Raw genomic sequence first — 9,957 nt, forward strand, 5'->3', positions numbered from 1 at the left:
TGCTAAGGAAAATAAAGGGTATAGACTGCTTTTAAGACTGTTTGGTTTTCAAAAGCATATTTGAACATGTTTACAGCAAAGGAATGATCTATAATCCAGATCATTTGCACTGAGAATCAAGGATGCAAAGCCGAGCATGCAATTGCAGGAATTGAACCAGTCGGTGAAGACATTCAAAATAGATAAACTACACCACTCCAGCCTCAGGAGGAGGAGGATATTGGTCAAAGGATACAAAATTTAAGTTAGATGGGAGGAATAAGTTCAAGAGATCTATTGTACAACGTGGTGACCATAGTTAATGACAATGTATTGTGTTCTTGAAAATTGCTTAAAGAGTGCATCTTAAGTGTTCACATCACAAAATTGATGAGTATGTGAAGCAATGCATATGTTAATTAGCTTGATTAGTCATTTCACGATATTGTGAATGAAAAATATACGCAATTTTAAAATTATAAATAAACTGCATTGCTAAAAGAATATGAAATGAATTTGACAAATGGTGTCTAAATGAATATGAAAAGGAAACTAGAGGATAAATAAATAGAAGATAAATCAAAGGAAAAAATGTAACAAGCTCAAGCTCATCTCAGAGGAAATTACAGCAGAAAAAATATGACTGCAAGTGACAAATGTCTTTAAATTTCCTCTACTTAGGTGAAAATAAGATCAGGAAATCTCCCTTCCCATTGTTTTTTTCAAGTCTTGCTCTGTCACCCAGACTGGAGCGCAGTGGTGCGATCTCAGCTCACTGCAACCTCTGCCTCCCAGGTTCAAGCAATTCTCCTGCCTCAGCCTCCCGAGCGGTTGGGATTACAGACATCCACCAGCAGGCCCAGCTAATTTTTTTATTTTTAGTAGGGATGGGGGTTTCATCATGTTGGCCAGGCTGGTCTCAAACTCCTGACATTGTGAACTGCCTGCCTCGGCCTCCCAAAGTGCTGGGATTACAGGCGTGAGCCACCGTACCCTGCCTTCCTTCCCACTTTTAAGAACAAGCTGATTGTCACTTTTTTCATTTATATATTTTTTGTTTATATGTACATACACACACATATTTTTATGCAAAGAAAAATGTTAAGATACGCATAGTTTTATTATTTACGTTATGCATATATAACATAAATGGGATACCAGCTTGAGTCTGAGCTGTGTTCACCTTAGAACTCCAGCCTAGATGTCATGTTTAAAGGAACTGTGGGCAAGGTTCACTTGGAACCTCCTTACCTGAGAACCAAGGAACCTCCTAGAAAGTAAGTCATCCTGGTGGAGCGCATTGGCTCGCGCCTGTAATCCCAGCCCTTTGGGAGGCTGAGGCCAGTGGATCATGAGCTCGGCAGTTTGAGACCAGCCAGGCCAATATGGTGAAATCCCATCTCTACTAAAAATATAAAAATTAGCTGGCATGGTGGCAGACGCCTGTGGTCCCAGCTACTCAGGAAGCTGAGGCAGGAGAATCGCTTGAACCCAGGAAGTGGAGGTTGCAGTGAGCCAAGATCATGCCACTGCACTCCGGCCTGGGTAACAGAGCTAGACTCCATCCACAAAAAAAAAAAAAAAAAGTAAGTCATCCTAAAGATATCTGGTTCAATGGCAATATGCAAATATTGAAGGGGAAAGTGATGCTACAGCAGGGCCATGAATTGCCCTTCACGTAGCATCCTTCTTTTTGTATCAGTAATTCCTAAACTTACAGTGTAAATAACTTCCTTTGAGAATTTTCTTTTTTCTTTTTTTAGAGGCAGAGTCTGGCTGTATCACCTAGGCTGGAGTGCAGTGGCGTGATCATAGCTCACTACAGCCTCCAACTCCTGAGCTCAAGCAATCCTTCCACCTCAGCCTCCCAAGTAGCTCAGTCAAAGACAGAGCTCTACTATAAGGTAGTTCTTTCAGATACAGAGCACCCGTGTGACTCATCCTGAGGACCTCTACAAATATTTGGGAAGAAATTGCTGAACTCAGAGTCCATTCAGGGACCTCAAGGGTGAAGCCAGATAAATATTCTCTTGTAACAGTTGCAGTGTAGCCCCAGGCTTATGTGGCCTGAAAAATGCAGTGTCTCATTAGTGTTTTACAGCCAAACACCTATGGTAACCAGTGAATTTTCCTTCTATTTCTAGTTACTTCATAAAGATAATAATCTTCCAACTCAATGTACATTTATTGAACATCTGGTATATGCAGGCATTTTAAGGGAATGTTTCCTCTACTAGAGATGCTGTGACACTTTGCTCTTCACCTTAGCTTAAATGTTAGTACCTCAGAGAAGCCTTCACTAATTCTCAAACTAGCCCATATTCCCTTTCAAATCCCCTGGTTCTCTTTTCTTCATTTCATTTATCAAAATTGTCATCAAATATTAATTGGTGTAATCTTTTTATTTATTTATTTATTTATTTATTTATTTATTTATTTTTTTGAGACAGAGTCCCGCTCTGCCACCTAGGCTGGAGTGTAGTGATGCTATCTCAGCTCACTGCAACCTCCACCTCCCAGGTTCAGCGATTCTCCTGCCTCATCCTCCCTAGTAACTGGGATTACAGCTGGGTGCCACCATGCCCAGCTACTTTTTTATATATTGGATAGAGGTGGGGTTTCACCATGTTGATTGGGCTGATCTCAAATTCCTGACCTCAAGTGATCCACCTGCCTCGGCCTCCCAGAGTGCTGGGATTACAGGTGTAAACCACCGTGCCCAGAGCAGGTGTCATCTTTTTAAAATGTCTATAGTTTCCAAAAGAATCCTGTCAGGTTCATGATTGCACAGACCGCACCTTCCAGGGTAGCACATAGAGACAATCCATAAGTGTTCATTGAATCACCAAATGAATGCACATTAACTTTCATGCTTTTTTCTGCACACGAGGTAGACTATGGCCACCCTATTTATAAGGCTTCCAGTGGAGAAACCTGGAAGACTGGCTTTTCTGAATTCAATTCTCTTGCTAAGGAGAGTGAAGCTGATTGGTCTAATTTGAATCAGGTAAGCACAATTACTCCAACGAGATGTGGGCAAGAGATTGGGCATCCCACTGTATAAACATGATGTTGTTAGCTCATCTTTGCACTTGGGGGAGAAGGGTTGGGTTCTTTTCTCGGAGAATGGAACTGATCGGACTCCAAATGGTTCCAACTACAACAAAGAATCTGGACTTGTGAGAAAAAAGGTAAGTCTTCTCTCTCCAAAAATGCATGATATAGTAGGAGGTAGTAAGACCAATACCAAATAACCATATTTTGATTCAGATTATGTCACCTGGCTTAAAAGGTATATAAATAATGTTATGGGATAGAAAGAAAACACTGTGTTGTGATTATAAAGTTAGTGTAGGAACATATATACAGAACCTGGTTTTATCTTTGATAAAAAGATAGTGACATTGAAACATTATTTCCATTGAAAATATTGTTTCCTAACAGCTACAAATGACTTAAATGAAAGTAGATTTGTTTCAAAAACAAATGACATCTTACCTCAATTTTAAAAAATCAAATGGCAACAATGTTGATAATCGTAGTATAAACAGGACCCTAAAAAAATAATTGTTTTTCTTTCCTCTGTGGGAAGGTAATTGTTCCATACTCCCCATGCTGAAAGGGATCTTCTTATTTTCAAAATATAAACTTAAGAACTAGTCTAAAATGACATTAAACAATATGAACTCAATTATTCTCTACAAAAAGAAAAAAAACACACAGGAAAATGTGAGCTTGTAATAATTAGAAAGATAATAATTATTCATATGTAATTTGAACTAACCTGCATCTTGTTGTAAGAATTAAACCTGATGATCTGCATATTTTAAACTCTTGCTCTGTAAAATTAAAGAAACTATAATAGGAGACCTAGAGGTTACCTTTGTTGGTTTAAGCCACTGTTATCTGGGTTTTTTGTTTTGCAAAGTCAAATGTAAATCCGAGGGAAGAAGAGGAGCTGGGCCTGAAGGAGCCTCTGGGGAATCACTACTGCTGTGGGTGTTTGCAAGTGTCAGGGAGCCAGGCCTGGGCAGGGTTTGTCACGCTGCCAGAGCGGGCGGTGCAGAAGGTAGTGGTCACTCCCTGGTGCTGCTCCGTGTGGTGGATCATTTCAATCGAATGGTTAAGGTTGGAAACCAGAAGCGCGTTGTTGGCGTGCTTTTGGGGTCATGGCACAAGAAATTACTTGATGTATTGAACAGTTTTGCAGTTCCTTTCAATGAAGATGACAAAGACAATTCTGTGTAGGTTTTAGACCATGATTTGGAAAGCATGTATGGAATGTTTAAGAAAGTCAATGCCAGAGAAAGAATAGTTGGCTGATACTCCATAGGTTCTAAACTACACAAGAATGACATCACCATCAATGAACTCATGAAAAGATCTGCCCTAACTCGATATTGGTCATTACTGACATGAAGCCAAAGGACCTAGGGCTGCCCACAGAAGCATACATTTCAGTGGAAGAAGTCTATGATGATGGAACTCCAACCTTGAAAATATTCGAGCACGTGACCAGTGAAATTGGAGCAGAGGAAGCTGAGGAAGTTGAACACTTGTTATGAGACATCAAAGACATGACAGTGGGCACTCTTTCCCAGTAGATCACAAACCAGGTCCATGGTTTGAAGGGACTGAACTCCAAGCTTCTGGATATCAGGAGCTACCTGGGAAAACTAGCCACAGGCAAGCTGCCCGTCAACCACCAGATCATCTACCAGCTGCAGGACGTCTTCAACCTGCTGCCAGACATTAGCCTGCAGGAGTTTGTTAAGGTCTTTTCCCTGAAGACTAACAACCAGCTGGTGGTAGTGTACTTGGCCTCGCTGATCCATTCTGTGGATCATCAACAACAAGAATGCCAACCGCGATGCAGAGAAGAAAGAAGGGCAGGAGAAAGGAGAGCAAAAAGATAGAAAAGAGGACAAGGAGAAGGATAAGGGAAAGAGTGATGTAAAGAAAGAAGAGAAAAAGTAAAACATGTATTAAAATAGCTTTTTGATGCCTGAAATCCCAGCACTTTGGGAGGCCACGGTGGGTGGATCACCTGAGGTCGGGGGTTCAAGACCAGCCTGACCAACATGGAGAAACCCCGTCTCTAATAAAAAAAAAAAAAAGAAATACAGTGTAATTATTAGAGATAAAATAACATACATAAACCCTAAGTTGAAGAGAGGGGAAGAATAAAAGACAGAGGGAAAAAAAAAACTGTGGGTCAGGTTGAAGGTGGAAATACTTTAATGTAATAATAAAAGTTTTGTTCTCCAAAAAGAAAAAATAATAATAATACAAAATTATCCAGGTGTGGTGGTGCTCACCTGTAACCCCAGCTGCTAGGGAGACTGAGGCAGAAGAATCACTTGAACCCGGTAGGCAGAAGGTGAAGTGAATCAAGATCACACCATTGCAGTCCATCCTGGGCAACAAGAGTGAAATTCTGTCTCAAAAAAATAAATAAATAAAATTTAGAAATAAAAACAAAAAGTTTTCATGGTTTCAAAGTTTCATTTCCCTTACAAGGAAATTGAAAAATACCAAAACGTTAAAAGGAGAAAAAAATTACAGGTAATCCTGCCATTAAGTAATAACCACTATTAACATTTGTATATACTTACTCAAATTTTTGTATCTATATCATCATTTCTAATGTCTACTTATTATATCATCATGTGGATATAACAATTTTCTTAATTGCTCTCCTGTGGTTACCAATTTTTTTGCCCTTATAAATAATGTTGCAATAAATGCCTTTGAATATATACATCTTGGTTGAAGTTTTAGCTATCTCCATAAGAGATTCCCATGGGAATTATAAAAGCATTAAGGCTTTTCATCAGTACTGCCAAATGACTTACTGGAAGTATTCTGCAAATTTTCAATTTCACTCAATGGTCTGTAAGAATGGCTGTCTCACATTCATGGTTTTTAAAATCTGAGCTAATTGTACATTACAAAACAAAGCATCTCTTTTTGCTTTGCATTTTTCACTATTAGAGAAGTTGAAATATTTAAATATCTCTATTAGTCTTTTGTTCTTCTGCAAAATATCTCTTTTGCCTTTTGTCTATTATGTGGAATTTTATATATAGTTATATAGATGTATTAGACGGCTATAAATATCTTTCATATTGTTAATTTATTGTTTCAAAACTAGCAATATGCATAAGCTAACATTCAAAATAATCAAATTTCCATGATTCGCCATTTCCATTAAGATACTCTGTATCATTAGAGTGAAATACATAAATGACTTTTAGCTATCTAGATGGAAAACAATTTGTGAATACCAGTAATTATAATTAACATAGAAACACATTAGAGACAAATAAGAGAACAATCCTGAACCTGGTAAATTCCTTAAATTGAACAGTAAGTAAGTAATGCAGAATTGTCTATTTACAGACCACAAAAGTATATGTTATATCACAAATGAATGCATTATAGGCTGGGCACAGTGGCTTACGCCTGTAATCCCAATACTGTGGGAGGCTGAGGCAAGCAGATTACTTGAGTCTAGGTGTTTCAGACCAGCCTGGGCAAAATAGCAAGACCCTGTCTCTATTTTTCTTTTTTTTTATTTTACTTTAAGTTCTGGGGTACATGTGCAGATCTTGCAGGATTGTTACATAGGTACACGCATGCATGGTGGTTTGCTGCCTCCATCCTCCTATCACCTACATTAGGTATTTCTCCTAATGTTATCCCTCCCCAATCTCCCCACCCCCTGTTATACCTTCCCTAGGCCCCCACTCCCCAGCAGACTCCAGTGTGTGATGTTCCCCTCTCTATGTCCACGTGTTATCACTGTTCAACACCCACTTATGAGTGAGAACATGCGGTGTTTGGTTTTCTGTTCTTGTGTCAGTTTGCTGAAAATCATGGTTTCCAGATTCATCCATGTTCCTGCAAAGGACATGAACTCATCCTTTTTTATGGCTGCATAGTATTCCATGGTGTATATGTGCCACATTTTCTTTATACAGTCTATCTTTGATGGGCATTTGGGTTGGTTGCAAGTCTTTGCTATTGTAAACAGTGCTGCAATAAACATACGTGTGCATGTGTCTTTATAATAGATCAATTTATAATCCTTTGGCGATATGCCCAGTAATGGATTGCTGGGTCAAATGGTATTTCTATTTCTAGATCCTTGAGGAATATTTTTTAAATAAAATGAATAAGGGCTGGGCACAGTGCTTCATGCCTGTAATCCCAGCACTTTGGGAGGCGAAGGCAGGCGGATCATCTGAGTTTGGAAGTTCAAGACCAGCCTGACCAACGTGGAGAAACCCTGTCTCTACTAAAAATACAAAATTAGCTGGGCATGATGGCACATGCCTGTAATCTCAGCTACTCCAGAAGCTGAGGCAGGAGAATCGTTTGAACCCGGGAGGTGGAGGTTTCGGTGTGCCAAGATCACACCATTGCACTCCAGCCTAGTCAACAAAGGCGAAACTACGTCTCAAATAAATAAATGCATACATACATACAATACATACAGTATAAAGATTGGAGAAACTAAGAATTATGAGGCATATTTTCTTTTCTTCACTACTAAAAAAAGAGTCACTGCCTTTAGCACAATGACTTTGGATTTCTTCCTTACGCTAGAACCAAGCAATATTCATTTCATTCCTCCTTCTGCTGTTTATTCTATCTTAGCCTCTTTTCATGCTATAGGACATTAACAGAGATAAACTGGCTACTCTTTCTCCCTTCCCTTCAGTACTATACATATCATCATAATGCCCTAGCCAGTATCCATAAAACTAACCACCTAGGGTACTTCCTAGCCTTGCGTATGCAACGATTCTACCAACATGTGTTTCAGCAGTAGGCTGTAAAACTCCAACTTTAAAGTGCAAATATTTCCAGGAATCCACTGGGAAAAGTCATAGCTTAACTGGCAGAATAAAAATGGCACGAAAAACATCATTCTGAAGTTTGGATATCTGGTTCTGTCACTTATTAGCTTTGTGACCTGGGTAAACCAAGTTACATAATCTTCCTAAGCTTCAGTTTATTTATTTTCCTTATGGGATGATTGCGGAGATTGAGTTAACAGAGGAGAGATATATAGAAAAATTTACCCAGTGCCTGACGCAGTCTTACTTTCAATACCAAGTCTTACTTTCTTTCCCAACTGTTTTGCCAGCACTTTGGAAAGGAATAGATACCACTAGGAGGCAGCAATAGCACACAAAGAACTAATCATTATGTCCATGTGCATGCGCGTGTGGGTGCGCGCGCACACACACATATACACACACACATTCACATGCACTTGCATGGCCACATACACAAAGCACACGCATTAAACTACATACACAAATCCACATGCATACCACACATACCACGTATATACTCACACACTCACACAAAAGGGACAAATATGCTCACACACTTGCACACCAATCACATACACACTCTCACACACACAGGCATACTGGCACACACACGCACACAGCTCAAGCTGTTTTCTTTCCTTTTCTTTCCTTCTTTTATCTTTTTAATCTTTTATTGAGCAATTAAAGCAGGGAATGATCCTCAGGCTAGTGGATGGGAAATGTCACTGAGGAATAGTACTTATTATTGAGTTTGGGGCACAAGAATGAGATCCTATATACTGAAAGACTGATCAACATGTTACAAATGAGAGAATTATATTATAAACTTCTTGCAGAAATATAGCATAAGAGGTAAGTTAAAACACTGATTCTTGGCTGGGCGCAGTGGCTCACGCCTGTAATCTCAGCACTTTGGGAGGCAGAGGCAGATCACAAGGTCAAGAGATCGAGACCACCGTGGCCAGCATGGTGAAACTCTGCCTCTACTAAAAATACAAAAATCAGCCAGGCGTGGTGGCGCCCACCTGTAATCCCAGCTACTCGGGAGGCTGAGGCAGAAGAATCACTTGAACCTGGGAGGCAGAGGTTGCAGTGAGCCAAGATGGCACCATTGTACTCCAGCCTGGGTGACAGAGAGAGACTCCATCTTAAAAAGCAAACAAACAAACAAAAAAAATGGATTCCTTTGTATTTAGAATGCCGCCCTGCCATAAACCAAGAGGAAAAAGATGGTCATTGGCAAGCACCTTCAGAGACCTACTTGTCTTGGAAGAAGACCTCCTTAGCCAAATACATATATAGAGTTTATAGTTATATAGTTATATGCATTTATAGAGTTACAGTTATATAGTTTATAGAGTTTACTTAGTCTATGATTGCTTGGTGAGTAATATTACTTTGGGAAGATTCAATTCAACTGTGCAAAAATAGAGAATGATAACCAGCTCCTTGTGGTTGTAGTTCTTTCTTCGCTAGGCTACCTATGACGGCTAGTCCTTCCTGTACTGTCTCCAGCAGGGGAGAACACTGCACACTATGGCTAGGAAGGGTGCAGCAGAACTGTGATGATAGGCAACCTAGTGATCAAAGCATTTAAGAGGAAAAATGCTTGAAAAAGGGAATCTACTTATGGCACGAAATGGACCACACGGTCACTAAACAGAGGGGCTTGCATCTGGGCACATTCTGCTCATGGACTCCTCAAATCCAAATTGCCTCTTCCAATTACAAAAATAGCAGCTTTTTATTTCCGTGAAAATATCGTTAAATTAGAGGAATCAGGGCGATCGTCTAAGCTCTAAAGTCTACTCTAATTACTTTTCAGGGATCCAAACCTATCCAACAGCCTAAAATGCCTTTCAGTGAATAAAATGACACAAAACACAACCTTCAACAAACTTGCTATATCCAGGAGCTTCTTGGTTGAACAGGCTCAGGAAGGGAGGAGTGTTGGAAAGGTGCTACTTGTGTAGAAGAGAAGTGCTGAGGTGTCAAAGTTAGGCATGCTGAGGCTGGGCACGGTAGCTCACGCCTGTAATCCAGCACTTTGGGAGGCTGAGGTGGGTGAATCACCTGAGGTCAGGAGTTCAAGACTAACCTGACCAACATGGTGAAACCCCGTCTCTACTAA

The 9,957-nt window shown here is 39.9% G+C and overlaps 1 pseudogene; it reads left to right on the forward strand.

Annotated features, from left to right (window-relative positions):
- Nucleotides 1-3,986: 3,986 nt before the first annotated feature.
- On the forward strand, nucleotides 3,987-4,998 carry LOC116525852 (annotated as a pseudogene).
- Nucleotides 4,999-9,957: the final 4,959 nt, after the last annotated feature.

The sequence above is a fragment of the Sapajus apella genome, unplaced genomic scaffold, assembly GCF_009761245.1.
Source record: "Sapajus apella isolate SASKATOON/1434 unplaced genomic scaffold, GSC_monkey_1.0 scaffold48, whole genome shotgun sequence".
Taxonomy (NCBI): Eukaryota; Metazoa; Chordata; class Mammalia; order Primates; family Cebidae; genus Sapajus; species Sapajus apella.